Here is a 17,199-nt window from a genome sequence, read left to right on the forward strand (position 1 = left end):
ACCTAATAAATAGCCCATAGTACAAGAGTAAGGAAGTCTTGCTACAATTGTACAGGGCCCTGGTGAGACCACACCTGGAGTACTGGACCCGGTTTTGGTCTCCTTATCTGAGGAAGGATATATTTGCCTGGGATGTGGTACAACGGAGGTTCACCAGATTGATTCCTGGGATGAGAGGACTGTCCTCTGATGAGAGATTGTGTAGAATATGCCGATACTCTCTGGAGTTCAGAAGAAAGAGAGGTGATCTCATTGAAACAGACAATATTCTGAAGGGGATGACAGAGTAAATGTTGAGAAGCCCGGCTAGCTCAGTCGGTAGAGCATGAGACTCTTAATCTCAGAGTCGTGGGTTTGAGCCCCACGTTGGGTAATTAATTTTCCTTAACTCTTATGTTGTTTTCACGGGGAAACATTATTAATGAGCCCATAATCTTCTTTTGCACAATGAAAGAAATGCGAACTGAGGGAGAGTTGATAATTTAATCATTTGTTCTGTGCTCTGCATAAGAACACAAGAACCAGGAGCTGGAGTCGGACATTTGGCCCTTCGAGCCTGCCTTCTTTTGCACTGAAACAACTTATAACCGTGTTTTTAAATTAGCAGTGCCAGATATTTCGAGGGCACCTTTCAATACTTCACAAAACCATTGCTTTCGCGACAGCCACCCGGGATCGAAGCTGTTTCTGAAGTAACTTTGATATGACCGTTTGTCGTTGAAGTGGAATAATTTTATGAAGTTATTTGGATGTCCCAATGCACTTCAGAGTGGTGTCAAAACAAATCAGTTTGTAATTAAATACAATTAATGTCAGGAGTGGGTTTTAAACCCATGCCTCAAGAGGAGACTGCAACCAGAACGCAGCGCCTTAGACCGCTCGGCCATCCTGACTGGTGAATGAAACAGTTGCAAATTATTACTCTGGAAAGTTTCGGACCGGGCGCTTGTTCAGTGTTGCTGGAAGGCCCAGTGACCGGGATATCCTCTCCTCCGGGGTTTTCCTGAGCCTGTGCTCGGTGTACGGGGAGCTTTGGCCCGGGTCCGAAGTAGCTTGCATCATGCGACAATGTGACCCGGACTGCTTTTGTTCAATTTTATCGCACACAAGTTTTTGTTTCAAAAATAATATTTCTGCCTGGGATCAAACGAAGGTCATTTCGCGTGTGAGACAAACGTGATAACCACCACACTACAGAAACTACTGCTTAGCTCAGTGCCCAGAGAGAAGTGTTCAGCAACAAGCTGAAATGCTCAATCCCTCTCTCTGCAAAAAGTTCCTTTTACAAACATTTCTCTGACCGGAACTGCACAAATCAAAAATGTTCTCCTTTCCATGTGATTCAGCTCCCCAAATTCCTCCTCTGTAATTTTCTGGACAAGGACAAGGACTGAAAGTGCTTTGCGATCAGAAAATTGCCGGAACCGCTGTGGATAATGAGAGGACTTTTGATGGTTGACGGCATCTATGTGAATTGCTCTGCATCAATAATTAGCAGAGCGTAAAGAGGGGAAACTGACATTATGGATGAGAAAAGGACGAGCCAAATTGTAATGTTGGAGATGGTTTTGTTGTTTTGGGAAAAGTTTCCAATTTTTTGCTATGGTAGGTTCCATGGTGTAATGGTGAGCACTCTGGATTCTGAATCCAGTGATTCAAGTTAAAATCTCGGTGGATCTGAATTCATGTTGTCCCAGCTGCTGAAAATTTGGGATCATCAAGTAAAAGACACCTGGTGCTGGTGGCCAGTTTTGTTGCCTTTGTCAATGAGGCTTGATGAACAAGTCTCGTTGTCAAATCATGTGCTCAACCGACAATTACCTGTTACAAACGAGTTTGTTGACGAATGCTGCCTTTATCTGCAGAGCAGAAAGAGGGGAAACTGTCACATCCTGTGAAGATGCCCCACTTTCGAACATTCATTTGATAAATATTGTCTAAACTCACACTGATGAAGCCGATGATTGCCCCCACAATGCCAACAGGGTGAAATCTGGATCGAAGCAGTTGGCGGGCTCTGAGCAGCGGCAGGTTTCGTGTAAGCAGCTCTGCCTGAAAACGGCGCCATCTTGTTTACAGTACTTGCCGTGGAACTCTGACTCATCGATAATATCTGCCTCAAATTATCATCCGTCGTCATGCAAGCCTGGGCAGTTGCGATGGCCTTTTTCAAATCCAGCATCTCTGCAGCCAACAGCTTCCTGAGGATCGCATCATGGCTGATGCCCAGCACGAAGACATCACGCAGCATGTCTTCCAGCATGTTCCTGAACTTGCACGGCTCAGCAAGACGGCGCAGGTCAGCAATAAATCCCAACACATCCTCACCCTCAGCACGAACATGTGTGTAGAAACGGTAGCGTGATATGATGATCCCCTCTGTGGCTTCAGATGGTTACCCACCAACGTACACAATTCTTCATACACTTTTTCCACCGAAAGTATAGGCGAGAGAAGATTCTTTATGAGGCCGTAAATTTTCAGACCACAAACGGTGAGGAGAATTGCCCTGTGCTTAACTGTGTAGGTCTCTGCCTCCATGCTGTTGGCCACAAAATACTGATCCAGGCGGTTGACAAAATCTGCCCAATCCTCACCCTTCACAAATCTCTCCAGGATTTCTAATGTGCCCGTTGTGCATGCGAAGAGTCTTAAATTACCTCGTCGCCAATTGTAATGACTCAAGTGTCTTGTTGCTGTAAACTCACTCAGGTGCAACCTGATCCATCTTTATTCCAGCCCGAGAGTGTCTGTGTGACAAAGACACCCAGCTTAGAAGCAGATGACCAAGCACGCAAGCCACATGTGTAAACCCCGATGACCTCCGACTGCGGCGCACTCTGGTGTCTGGTGACCCCCAAGCATTTATATGTATCAACCCCTCGAGTCTATTCCTCCAGTCAATGAGATTGTGGCTGATCTGTGTCCTCACGCCTTGGCTCCATATCCCGTAATACCCTTGGCTAGAAAACCTTCATCTACCTCTGATTTAAAATTATTCATTGAGATAGCATCTGCTGCATATTGTGGGAGAGAGCTCCTCACTTCCACCACCCTTTGAGTGAAGAAGTGTTTCCCAACGTTTCTCCCGAATGGCCAGATTGAGATTTTAAGGTTTTGTTCCCTTGTCTTAGAGTCCTCCGCCAGCGGAAAGTGTGTCTCTCCATCTACCCTTCAATTCCTTTCCAAGTCCAATACACCCAATGAAATCGCTCCCGAACCTGCTGTATTCCAAGGACCAGAAGCCTAGTTTATTTAATCTATCCTCACAGTTTAACACGGAGCTCTGGTAACATTCTCCACGGCCAATATATCATTTCTAAGGTGCGGTGCCCAGAACTGTGCACAATACTGCAGATATGATGTAATCAGGGCTTTTTATAGTTTAGTAATACATTCTCTTCTTTATTTCCAGCACTGTAGATCTGAAGACGAAAATTATTTTAACCCTTGTGAATATATTTTGCACCTGACGACTATATTTTAGTGTATGTACATGGGCCCCTAAATCTACCCACGGTTCCCAGCTTTATACCACTCAAAAAATACTCGATCTATTTCTCTCAGGTTCAAAATGGATGACGTCACGCTTGTGTTTTTTATAATCCATCTGCCACAGCCTTGTTCGCTCACTTAATCTATCAATTTATCTTTGTAATGTTATGCCTATATCTACACTACTTACTATATCTACACGACTTACTTTGTACCATCGGCAAACTTGGATAATTTGCTCTCTGTAATGTTGTCCATGTCATTAATAAATAGAGTGAATAGTTGATCCTCCAGCACAGATCCTTGTGGGACACCACTAGTTCGACATTCCAATTCGAATATATTCACATTATCCCTACTCCCTGTCTTCGACCATCTAAACAATCTTCTAACCACTCCAATAATTTGCCTTCAATATCACTCATTTTAGCTAACAGTCTCTTTTGTGGAACCTTGTGCATTTCGCAGCCACCGACTCCTTCCCTTTCCCTGCCACATGTCTGAGGCTGAACCAAACTGTTTGCAAACTTGGTGCAACATTGGACCCTGAGGTGAGCTTCTGACCACATATCCGTGGCATCACTAAGACTGCCTATTTCCAGCTCCATTACATCATCTGACCCTGCTCCTGCTTCAGGTCATCTGCTGCTGAAATCCTCATCGATGCATTTGTTACCTCTAGACTTGCCGTGGCTGGCTTCCACTGTGTACCTTATGTAAAGGTGAGGTCATCCAAGACTCTGCTGCCCATGTCCTAACACAGAATAAGTCTCATTCACCCATCACCACTTTGCTCACTGACCTACATTGTTTCCTGCTTAAGCAATGCCTTGATTTGAAAATTATATTCCTTAATTTTCCAAACCCTTCCATGGTGGCGCTCCTCCCTATCTCTGTAATTTCGTCCAGCCCCACAACTCCCCAAGATATCTGCGCTCCTCATACTGGCCCCTTGTGCATCCCCGATTTTAACGGCAAATGTAACGGCCCTATTAAATAAAGGAGGAAGACAGAAAGCAGTAAACTATTGATCAGTTATGCTGCAGTCCAATATTAAGCCAGTCATATCAGGCCATTTAGAGAATCATAATACAATCAAGCAGAGTCAGCATGGTTTTATAAAAGTGAAATCGTGTTTAACAAATTTGCTATAGAGTTCTTGAGGATGCAACGAGCAGGGTGGTTAACGGGGAACAAGTAGATGTAATGTATTTGGATTTCCAGGGAACATGCGATAAGCTGCCACATAGAAGGTTACTGCACAAGATAAGTGATCGGGGGTTGGGGGTCATATATTAGCATGGATAGACTATTGGCTAACTAACAAATAACAGAGAGGTGGCAAACTGTAACTCGTGGGGTGCCACAGAGATCAGTGTTTGTCCTCAATTATTTACCATCTATATAAATGACTTTGATGAACGGACCGGGTGTACTGTAGCCAAAATTGCTGAGGGTACAAAGATAGGTGGGAAAAAAAGTTGTGAGGAGGATGCAAATAATATGCAAAACTATATAGATAGGTTAAGATCTGGGGGTTAATAGGCATGGAAAAAACATAGCATGCAGGAAGGCAAATGGAATGTTAGTTTTTATTGCAATGGGGATGGAGTATAAAAGTAGGGAAGTCCTGCTACAACTGTACAGGGCATTGGTGAGACCACACCTGGAGTACTGCGTGCAGGTTGGTCTCCTTATTTAAGGAGGGATGTATTGCATTGGAGGCATTTCAGTGGAGGTGCATAAGGTTGATTGCTGAGATGAAGGGGTTGCCTTATGAAGAAATATTGAGCTGGTTGGGCATATACTCATTGGCATTTGGATGAATGAGATGTGATCTTACTGAAAATTATAACATTCTGAGGGGGCTTAACACGGATGATGCAGTTAGGACGTTTCCACTCGAGGGGGAATCTCGAACCCGGAGGCATAGTTCCAGAATAAGGGGTTGCCCATTTAAAACGGTAATGAGGATGAATTTATTCTCTCAGATGGTCATGAATCTTTGGAACTCTCGTACCCAGAGAGCTCTGGCGGGTGGGCCATTGAATATATTTAAGGTGGAGATAGATGAATATTTGAATGATAACCGAGTCAAGGGATATGGAAAGTGGGCAGGGAAGTGGAGTTGAGGCCAAGATCAGATCAGCCATGATACTATTTAATGGCGGAGTAGGCTCGAGGGGCAAAATTGCTCCAATTTCTTGTGTTCTCATGTGTAAAGCCCGGCGTCCCATATGCTTTGCTAACTGCTTTATTAGCCTATCCAACACCTTCAAAGATTTGTGCACAAACACTCCCAGATTTGTCTGTTCTTGCACCCCCTTTAAAATTGTACCATTGAGTTTGTACGGTCTCTCTTCATTCTTGCTACAACACGTATCACCTTACAAATCTCTGCACTGAATTCCATCGGCCCTTTGTCCGCCCATGCCACCAGCCGGTCTATGTCTTCTTGAAGTCTATTGCTACCTTCCTCACTTTTCGCCACGCTTCCAAGTTTCGTGCTTTCGGCAAATTGTAAACTTGCGCCCTGCTCCCCCAAGTCCAATTCATTCATGTCTATCAAAGCCAGCAGTGGTCCGAGGACTGAACCTTGAACGTCACTATACACCCTCCGCCAGTCTGAAACACAGCCATTCACCACAACTCTCTGCTTGTTGTCCCTTTGCCAATAATGTATCCATGCTGCCCTTTTATCCCACGTCATTCAATGTTGTTAACATGCCTCACATGTGGTACGTCATCAAACGGCAGCTCATGGTTATCATATTGCTCAGTTAATCACAAATTAAGGATATTCTTGTTTTATTTATCAGCGGAATGTGGGTGTCGTTGTAAGTTGGACATTTATTGCCCATCACGGATTGCCCTTTCGGAGGTGATGGTGAGCCACATTCTTGAACCTCTGCCGTCCGTGTGGTGAAGGTCCTCCCACAGTGCTGTTAGGGAGGGAGTTCCACGATTTTGACCCAGCGACAATGAAGGAATGCCGACATATTTCTAAGTCAGAATGGTGTGTGACTTGGGTGGGAACCTTGAGGCGCTGATATTACTGTGCACCTGCTGCCCTTGACCTTCTGGGTGTTAGAGGTGGCAGATTTGGTGGCTGTCGCAGAAACAAAATAGATGAATTACTAGTGCAAACAGAACTTAATAGATTTGATCGAACAGACATTACAGAGACATGGTTGCAAAGTGACCACGGTTGGGAACTAAATTTTCCATGATATTTAACTTTTAGAAGAGATAGGCAAAATGAAAAAGGAGGAGGGATATCTGATAATGAAGACATTCGCGAAAGGATCTTAGCTCTTAAAACCAAGAAGTAGAATCAGTTTGGGTGGTGCAAAGAAACAGCAAGAGGCAGAAGCCTTTGCTGGGAGTTGTTTATAGGACCTCGAACAGAAGTGGTAATGTAGGGCACAGTATAACTCCACAAAATTAGAGGTGCATGTAACGAGGGTAATACAGAATTCCTGGGGGAGATTAACCGATATATAGGCTGAGCAAACCAAACTTGCAATAATAGTGTGAAGGACGAATTCATGGAATGTGTACAAGATGGTTTTCGAAATCATATGTTATGGCACCAACTGGAGAACAGGCCATTGTGGATCGAGTATTTTGCAATGAGAAAGAGTTAATTAATAACCTTGCAATAAAGCGGCCCTTGGGGAAGAGTGACCATAATATGATAGAATTTTACATTAAGTTTGAAAGTGATTTATTTAAATCTGAAACTAGGGTCTTGAATCTAAACAAAAAACTATGTATACATGAGGGGAGAGATGGCTAAGTTAGATTGGAAAACTACTTTAAAATGTCTGACGATAGACAAGCAATGGCCAACATTTAAGGAATTATTACATAATTTACAATAACCATACATTCATTTAAGGCACACAAGCCCCACAAGAAAAGTGTTCCAACCGTGGCTAACAAGAGAAGTTTAAATTAGTATTAAATCGAAGGAAGAGGCTTATAATTTTTCCAAATCGAGCAGTAAGCCGGAGGATTGAGAGAATTTCAGAATTTAGCAAAGGAGGACCAAGAAATTGAAAAGGAAATGGAAAATAGAAAATGAGAGACTAAAAGCTTCGACAGGTATGTAAAAAGGAAACGATTAGCCAAAGTCAATGTGGGCCCCCTACAGGCTGAGACAGGAGAAATTATAATGGGGAATAAGGGAATGGAGGAGAAATTAAAAAAATACTTTGTCTATGTCTTCATGGAAGAAGACACAAAAAACCTCCAGGAAATAATGGAGTACCAAGGGTCTAGCGAGAATTAGGATCTGAAAGAAATTAGTATTAGTAAAAAAAAGAAGAACTGGAGAAATTAATGGGACTGAAATCCAATAAATCCCCTGGCCCTGACGGCCTACATCCTAGGGTGTCGAAATTGGTGGCTATAGCGATAGTGGATGCATTGGTTGTCATCTTCCAAAATTCCATAGATTCTATAACGGTTCACGCAGACTGGAAGGTAGCAAATATAACCCTGCTATTTAATAAATGAGGGAGTGAGAAAATGGGGAACTACAGACCAGTTAGCCTGATATCAGTAGTATGGAAAATGCGATAATCTGTCATTCGCCCCCAGCTATTCATAATCTCGATCAATGATTTGGATGAGGGGACCAGGTGTGATATGTCCAAGTTTGCTGATGACACAAAGCTAGTTGGGGATGTAAGTTGTGAGGAGGATGCAAAGAGACTTGAAGAGAATGTAGAGGGCAAGAACCACGGCAAATGGAATAACGTGTGGAGAAATGTGAAGTTATCCACTTTGGTCGGAAAAATAGAAAAGCAGAATATTTTTTAAAAGGTGAGAGATGGGGAAATGTTGGTGATCAGACGGATCTGGGTGTCCCTGTGCACCAATCACTGAACGTTAATATGCAGGGACAGCAAGCAATTAGGAAAGCAAATGGAATGTCGGCCTTTATTATAAAAGGATTTGCGGTAAAGACGTCTTACTGTAATTATGTAGGGCCTTGTTGAGACCAAACCTGGACTCCTGTGTATAGTTTTGATTTAACCTAAGGAAGGATACACAGGGCACAGAGGGCATGCAACGAAGGTTCACCAGACTGAGTCCTGGGATGGAGGCGGAAGGGGAGATTAGGTCCTATGAGGAGAGATTGAGTAGAATAGGCCTATATTTTCTAAAGTTTAGAAGAATGAGGTGGTCTCATTGAAACGTACAAAACTCTGACAGGATTGAAAAGGTAGATGCAGGGAGGATGTTTCCCCTGGTTGGGGAGTTTAGAGCCAGGGGTTGCAGTCTTGGAATAAGGTGTTGGCCACTTAGGATTGAGATGAGGATACATGTCTTCATTCAGAGGATGGGCAATATTGTGAATTCCCTACCCCAGATGCTGAGCCTGCTCAGTTGTTGAGTATATTGAAGACAGAGATCGATAGATTTGTGCATATTAAGGGATCAATGGATATGGGGATAGCATAGGAAGGTGTTGAGGTCGAAGATCAGCCATGATGTTATTGAATGACGCAGTAGGCTCGAGGGGCCGAATGGCCTACTCCAGCTCCTATTTCTTATGTTCGTATGTTTGTTGCAGACTTTAAGCACAGAGTTCCTGTGAGGAATGGGGAAGTGAACAAAGGTTGCGCAGGTTGGGCCTATACTCACTGGAGTTTAGACGAATGAGAGGTGATCTTATTGAAACCGAAGATTCTATGGGGGCTTGACAGGTTAGATGCAGAGAGGATGTTTCCCCTAGTGGAGTAATCTAGAACTAGGAGACATCGTTTCAGAATAAAGGGTCACACATTTAAAACAGAGGTGAGAAGGATTTTCTTCTCGAAGAGGGTCGTGAGTCTCTCGACCACATAGAGCTTTGGAGGCTGGGTCATTGAATATATTTAAGGTGGAGATAGACAGATTTTTAATGGCAGGGGAGTCGAGGGTTATGGGAGCAGGCATAAAATTGGCGTTGAGGCCAAGTTCAGATAAGCCACGATCTTATTGAATGGCAGAGCAGGCTCGAGGGGTCGATTGGCCGACTCCTGCTCCTATTTCTTATGTTCTTATATGGAGACCAGCAGAAATCCCCACTGGGAGCACATGTCCATCTAATCTCCTTTTTATGTTGATTAGTTTTGATTGGATTTCTGGCAAATAATTTTCAACCATTTTGAACTTCAACTCACATCTACACGACTGGGTCAATGATTACATCATCAGCACCAGTGATGTCGTCAGCTGGGACAGTGGGCTTTCAAAATAAAGTTATTGGCTGCTTGAAAACACAACAGTTAAACCTTGTGTTTGAACATGAAGGCACGAATGAAGATTTACAGAACAAAATCAACTCAATCCTTCAACGAAATAGTTCCAAATCCATCAAACTAGAAATCCTGTGCGGAAAAGTCAAGTTATTGTTGAGAAATCTGCTGCGAGAATTTCATTGGACAGCAGGGAAATCAGGCGAAAAAAACGAGTAAATCGACACCAGAGAACAAGTCAACGACAAAACTTCATTAACTCTTATGAAGATCACGGATTAAAAGCTGAGAGCTCTGTGCTCGAGCAGACCCTGAGTTTATCAATAGGAGATATTGTCTGGAAAAGGCAATCTGTTCACAACTGAATTACTTCTTCTTTTCTTCTTTTCTAATCAGTCGGAAACCTTTGGCATTCTTGCCAAATTAAGTCAATCTACGGGTTAAGTCATGGCAGGAAAGCCCAGACCCATGTCATGCTCCCCCTGTGCTGTGTAGGAAACCAGGGACACTTCCAGTGTGCGGAAAGTATGTCCAGCTGCAGCTCCTGTCAGACCGCATTGCGGCACTGCAGCTGCGCATAGATTCACTCTGGAGCATTCGCGATGCTGAGGATATCGTGAATCGCACATTTAGTGAGTTGGTCACACCGCAGTTAAAGGTAGGGAATGGGTGACCAACAGGTAGAGCAGTGGAAGGAAGGTAGTGCAGGGCTCCCCTGTGGTCACATCCCTCCAAACAGATATACCGCTTGGATACTGTTGGGGGAGGTGGCTCATCAGGGGAAGGCAGCAGCAGCCAAGTCCATGGCACCGTGGGTGGCTCTGCTGCACAGGAGGCCAGGAAAAAGAATGGGAGAACTATAGTTGTAGGGGAATCAATTGCAAGGGGAATAGATAGGCATTGCTGCGGCCGTAAATGAGACTCCTGGATGGTATGTTGCCTCCCTGGTGCAAGGGTCAAGGATGTCTCGGAGTGGTTGCAGGGCATTCTCGAGGTGGGGTGTGAACAGCCAGCTGTCATAGTGCATATAGATACCAACGATATAGGTAAAAAACAGGATGAGCTGAATATAGGGAGCTAGGAGTTAAATTAAGCAGTCGGACCTCAAAGGTAATAATCTCAGGATTTCTACCAGTGCCACATGCTGGTCAGCATAGAAATAGCAGGATAGTTCAGAGAAATACATGGCTTGAGGAATAGTGCAAAGGGTAGGGATTCAAATTCCTGGGACATTGGAACCAATTCTGGGAGAGGTGGGACCAGTACAAATCAGACAGTCGGCACCTGGTCAGGACCGGAACTGATGCCCGAGGGGAAGTGTTTGCTGGTGCTGTTGGGAAGGGTTTTAACTAATATGGCAGGGGGATGGGAATCTATGCAAGGAGGCAGAGGGAAGTAAAAGGGGGGCAGGAGCAAAAGGTAGGAAGGAGAAAAGTAAAATGGAGGGCAGAGAAATCAAAGGCAAAAATCAAAAAGGGCCACATTACAACATAATTCTAAAAGGACAAAGTGTGCTAAAAAAAAAAATCTGAAGGCTCTGATTCTCAATGCGAGGAGCATTCGTAATAAGTGGATGACTTAACTGCGCAGATAGCTGTTAACAGATATGATGTAATTTGGATTACGGAGACATGGCTCCACGGTGACCAAGGCTGGGAACTCAACATCCAGGGGTATTCAGAAGGATAGACAGAAAGGAAAAGGAAGTGGGGTAGCGTTGCTAGTTAAAGAGGAGATTACCGCAATAGTAAGGAAGGATATTAGCTTGGATGATGTGGAATGTGTATGGCTAGAGCTGTGAAACATCAAAGGGCAGAAACCATTAGTGGGAGTTGTGTACAGACCACTAAACAGCAGTAGTGAGGTTGGGGATGGTATCAAACTGGAAGTTAGGGATGTGCGCAATAAAGGTACAGCAGTTATCATGGGTGACTTTAATCTACATTGAGATTGGGCTAACCAAACTGGCAGCAATATGGTGGAGGAGGATTTCCTGGAATGTATAAGGTTTTCTCGACCAATATGTCGAGGAACCAACTAGAGAGCAGGCCATCCTAGACTGGGTCTTGTGTAATAATAATTAGGAACAGGAGTAGCCATGTAGCCCCTTGAGCCTGCTCCGCCACCCAAAAAGATCACGGCTGATCTGGCCGTGGACTCAGCTCCACTTACCCGCCCGCTCCCCATAAACCTTAATTCCCTTATTGGTTAAAAATCTATCTGTCTGAGATTTGAATATATTCCATGAGCTAGCCTCACCTACTTCCTTGGGCAGAGAATTCCACAGATTCACAACCTCTGGGAGAAGAAATTCCTTCCAAACTCGGTTTTAAATTGGCTCCCCCGGATTTTGAGGCTGTGCCCCCTCGTTCTAGTCTCCCCAACCAATGGAAACAACCTCTCTGCCTCTATCCTGTCTATCCCCTTCATTATTTTAAATGTTTCTATAAGATCACCCCTCATCCTTCTGAACTCCAACGAGTAAAGACCCAGTCTACTCATTCTATCATCATAAGGTAACCCCCTCATCTCCGGAATCAGCCGAGTGAATCGTCTCTGTACCCCTTCCAAAGCTGGTATATCCTTCCTTAAGTAAGGTGACCAAAACTGCACGCAGTACTCCAGGTGCGGCCTCACCAATACCCTTTACAGTTGCAGCAGGACCTCCCTGCTTTTTACTCCATCCCTCTCGCAATGAAGGCCAACATTCCATTCGCCTTCCTGATTACCCGCTGCACCTGCAAATAACTTTTTGGGATTCAAGCACAAGGACCCCCAGGTCCCTCTGCACGTTGTAATTTCTGCCCATTCAAATAATATTCCCTTTTACTGTTTTTTTTCCCAAGGTGGATGACCTCACATTTTCCGACATTGTATTCCATCTGCCAAACCTTAGCCCGTTCGCTTAACCTATCTAAAGCTCTTTGCAGCCTCTCTGTGTCCTCTACACAACCTGCTTTCCCACTAATCTTTGTGTCATCTGCAAATTTTGTTGCACTACACTCTGTCCCCTCCTCCAGGTCATCTATGTATATTGTAAACAGTTGTGGTCCCAGCACCGATCCCTGTGGCACACCACTAACCACCGATTTCCAACCCAAAAACGACCCATTTATCCTGACCCTCTGCTTTCTGTTAGCCAGCCAATTCTCGATCCATGCTAATACATTTCCTCTGACTCTGCGTACGTTTATCTTCTCTAGTAACCTTTTGTGTGGCACCTTATCGAATGCCTTTTGGAAATCTAAAGACACCACATCCATCGGTACACCTCTATCCACCATGCTCGTTATATCCTCAAAGAATTCCAGCAAATTAGTTACACATGATTTCCCCTTCATGAATCCATGTTGCGTCTGCTTGATTGCACTATTCCTATCTTGATGTCCCACTATTTCTTCCTTAATGATAGCTTCAAGCATTTTCCCCACTACAGATGTTAAACTAACCGGCCTATAGTTATTTGCCTTTTGTCCGCCCCCTCTTTTTATCAGAGGCGCTACATTAGCTGCTGTCCAATCCGATGGCAGCTCCCCAGAGTCCAGAGAATTTTGATAGATTATAACGATTGCAAATGCTATAACTTCCGCCATCTCTTTTAATACCCTGGGATGCATTTCATCAGGACCAGGGGACTTATTTACCTTGAGTCCCATTAGCCTGTCCAGCACTACCCGCCTAGTGATAGTGATTGTCTCAAGGTCCTCCCTTCCCACATTCCCGTGACCAGCAATTTTTGGCATGGTTTTTGTGTCTTCCACTTTGAAGACCGAAGCAAAATAATTGTTTCAGGTCTCAGCCATTTCCACATTTCCCATTATTAAATCCCTCTTCTCATCTTCTAAGGGACCAACATTTACTTTAGTCACTCTCTTCCATTTTATATATTTGTAAAAGCTTTTACTATCTCTTTTTATGTTTTGTGCAAGTTTACTTTCGTAATCTATCTTTCCTTTCTTTATTACTTTCTTAGTCATTCTTTGCTGTCGTTTAAAATTTTCCCAATCATCTCGTTTCCCACTAACCTTGGCCACCTTATACGCTTTGGTTTTTAATTTGATACTCTCCTTTATTTCCTTGTTATCCCTTCTCTTGCCGCCCTTCTTTTTCACTGGAATATATTTTTGTTGCGCACTATGAAAGAGCTCCTTAAAAGCCCTCCACTGTTCCTCAATTGTGCCACCGTTTAGTCCTTGTTTCCAGTCTACTTTAGCCAACTCTGCCCCTTTGTTTAAGCATAGTACGCTCATTTGAGACACTACTTCCTCACCCTCAATCTGTATTACAAATTCAACCATACTGTGTTCACTCATTCTGAGAGGATCTTTTACAAGGAGATTGTTTATTATTCCTGTCTCATTACACAGGACCAGATCGAAGATAGCTTGCTCCCTTGTAGATTCTGTAACATACTGTTCTAAGAAACAATCCCGTATGCATTCTATGAATTCCTCCTCCAGGCTACACTGTGCGATTTGATTTGACCAATCGATATGCAGGTTAAAATCCCCCATGATTACTGCCGTTCCTTTTTCACATGCCTCAATTATTCCCTTGATTATTGTCCTTCCGACCGTGAAGGTATCATTTGGGGGCCTATAAACTACGCTCACGAATGACTTATTTTCCCCTTACTATCTCTAATCTCCACCCACAATGATTCAACATTTTATTCATTAGAGCCAATATCGTCTCTCACAACTGCCCTGATTTCATGCTTTATTAACAAAGCTACCCCACCTCCTTTCCCTTCTTGTCTACCTTCCCAAATTGTCAGATACCCCTGTATGTTTAATTCCCAGTCTTGGCCACCCTGCAACCACGTTTCTGTAATGGCCACCAAATCATACCCATTTGTAATGATTTGTGCCGTCAACTCATTTACTTTATTTCGAATGCTGCATGCGTTTAGGTGGAATGTTTTAATACTAGTTTTTAAACCATGATTTTTAGTTTTGACCCCTCCTGCAGCCCCTTTATATTCATACATATTGTCCCTTCCTATCACCTTGTGGTTTACACTTACCCCAGTGCTACTCTGCTCTGTTGCCTCCTGCCTTTTGCATTCTTTCTTGGAGTTCTGTTCATCTGAGCTCTCACCCACTCTAACGAGCTCAGTGCCCTCTCCTGGGTTCCCATCCCCCTGCCAAGCTAGTTTAAAGCCCTCCCAACCATACGATCAAAACCCACCCACGGAACATTGGTCCCATCTCTGTTGAGGTGTTACCTGTCCGACTTGTGCAGGTCCCACCTTCCCCAGAAGCGGTCCCAATTGTTCAGGAAACTAAAGCCCTCCCTCCTCCACCAATGGGAGTGTGGAGAGCACCAGTTCCAACTGTCACAGGACGGGAGAGTGGAGAGCACCATTTCCAACTGTCGCATGAGAGAGAGTGGAGAGCACCAGTTCCCACTGTCACAGGACGGGAGAGTGGAGAGCACCAGTTCCCACTGTCACAGGACAGAGAGTGGAGAGCAGCAGTTCCCGCTGTCACAGGACGGGAGAGTGGAGAGCATCAGTTCCAACTGTCACAGGACGGGAGAGTTGAGAGCACCAGTTCCAACTGTCACAGTACAGAGAGTGGAGAGCACCAGTTCCCACTGTCACAGGACGGGAGAGTGGAGAGCACCAGTTCCAACTGTCACAGGACGGGAGAGTGGAGAGCACCAGCTCCAACTGTCACAGGACAGAGAGTGGAGAGCACCAGTTCCCACTGTCACAGGACGGGAGGGTGGAGAGCACCAGTTCCAACTGTCACAGGACGGGAGAGTGGAGAGCACCAGCTCCAACTGTCACAGGACGGGAGAGTGGAGAGCACCAGTTCCAACTATCACAGAACGGGAGAGTTGAGAGCACCAGTTCCCACTGTCACAGGACGGGAGAGTGGAGAGCACCAATTCCAACTGTCACAGGACGGGAGAGTGGAGAGCACCAGTTCCAACTGTCACAGGACGGGAGAGTGGAGCGCACCAGCTCCAACTGTCACAGGACGGGAGAGTGGAGAGCAGCAGTTCCAACTGTCACAGGACAGAGAGTGGAGAGCAGCAGTTCCCGCTGTCACAGGACGGGAGAGTGGAGAGCACCATTTCCCACTCTCACAGGACAGAGAGTGGAGAGCACCAGTTCCAACTGTCGCAGGAGAGAGAGTGGAGAGCAAAAGTTCCCACATCGCAAAAGAGAGAGTGGAGAGCACCAGTTCCAACTGTCGCAGGAGAGAGAGTGGAGAGCACCAGTTCCCACTGTCGCAGGATGGGAGAGTGGAGAGCACCAGTCCCAACTGTCGCAGGATAGAGAGTGGAGAGCACCAGTTCCAACTGTCGCAGGAGAGAGAGTGAAGAATGAGAGAGGATTAATTAGTAATCTTTTTGTGCAAGACCCCTTGGGGAAGAGTGACCATAATATGTAAGAATTCTTCATGAAGATGGAGATTGACACAGTTAATTCAGAGACTAGTGTCCTGAACTTAAAGAAAGGTAACTTCGATGTGAATTGGCTAGGATAGACAGGTGAATGCTACTTCAAGGGTTAACGGTAGATAGACAATGGCAGACATTTAAAGATTACATGGATGTACTACAACAATTGTACATCCCTGTCTGGCATAACAATAAAACGGGGAAGGTGGCTCAACCAAGGCTAACAAGGGAAATTAGGGATAGTGTTATAAATGTGAGGTTGTCCACTTTGGTGGTAAAAACAGAGAGACAGACTATTATCTGAATGGTGACAGATTATGAAAAGGGGAGGTGCAACGAGACCTGGGTGTCATGGTACATCAGTCATCGAAGGTTGGCATGCAGGTACAGCAGGTGGTTAAGAAAGCAAATGGCATGTTGTCCTTCATAGCGAGGGGATTTGAGTACAGGGGCAGGGAGGTGTTGCTACAGTTGTACACGGCCTTGGTGAGGCCACACTTGGAGTATTGTGTACAGTTTTGGTCTCCTAACCTGAGGAAGGACATTTTGGCTATTGAGGGAGTGCAGTGAAGGTTCACCAGGCTGATTCCCGGGATGGTGGGACTGACCTATCAAGAAAGACTGGATCAACTGGGCTTGTATTCACTGGAGTTCAGAAGAATGAGAGGGGACCTCATAGAAACGTTTAAAATTCTGACGGGGTTAGACAGGTTAGATGCAGGAAGAATGTTCCCAATGTTGGGGAAGTCCAGAACCAGGGGACACAGTCTAAGGATAAGGGGGAAGCCATTTAGGACCGAGATGAGGAGGAATTTCTTCACTCAGAGAGTGGTGAACCTGTGGAATTCTCTACCACAGAAAGTTGTTGAGGCCAATTCACTAAATATATTCAAAAAGGAGTTAGATGAAGTCCTTACTACTCGGGAAATCAAGGGGTATGGTGAGAAAGCAAGAATGGGGTACTGAAGTTGCATATTCAGCCATGAACTCATTGAATGGCGGTGCAGGCTAGAAGGGCGGAATGGCCTAATCCTGCACC

At 44.7% G+C, this 17,199-nt stretch overlaps 1 non-coding gene across 1 annotated transcript; it reads left to right on the top strand.

Annotated features, from left to right (window-relative positions):
- Positions 1-300: 300 nt before the first annotated feature.
- On the top strand, positions 301-373 carry trnak-cuu (transfer RNA lysine (anticodon CUU)). The gene has a single exon. It is a non-coding gene; the product is annotated as a tRNA-Lys (tRNA).
- The last annotated feature ends 16,826 nt before the right edge of the window (positions 374-17,199 follow it).

The sequence above is a fragment of the Pristiophorus japonicus genome, unplaced genomic scaffold (genome assembly GCF_044704955.1).
Source record: "Pristiophorus japonicus isolate sPriJap1 unplaced genomic scaffold, sPriJap1.hap1 HAP1_SCAFFOLD_42, whole genome shotgun sequence".
Taxonomy (NCBI): domain Eukaryota; kingdom Metazoa; phylum Chordata; class Chondrichthyes; family Pristiophoridae; genus Pristiophorus; species Pristiophorus japonicus.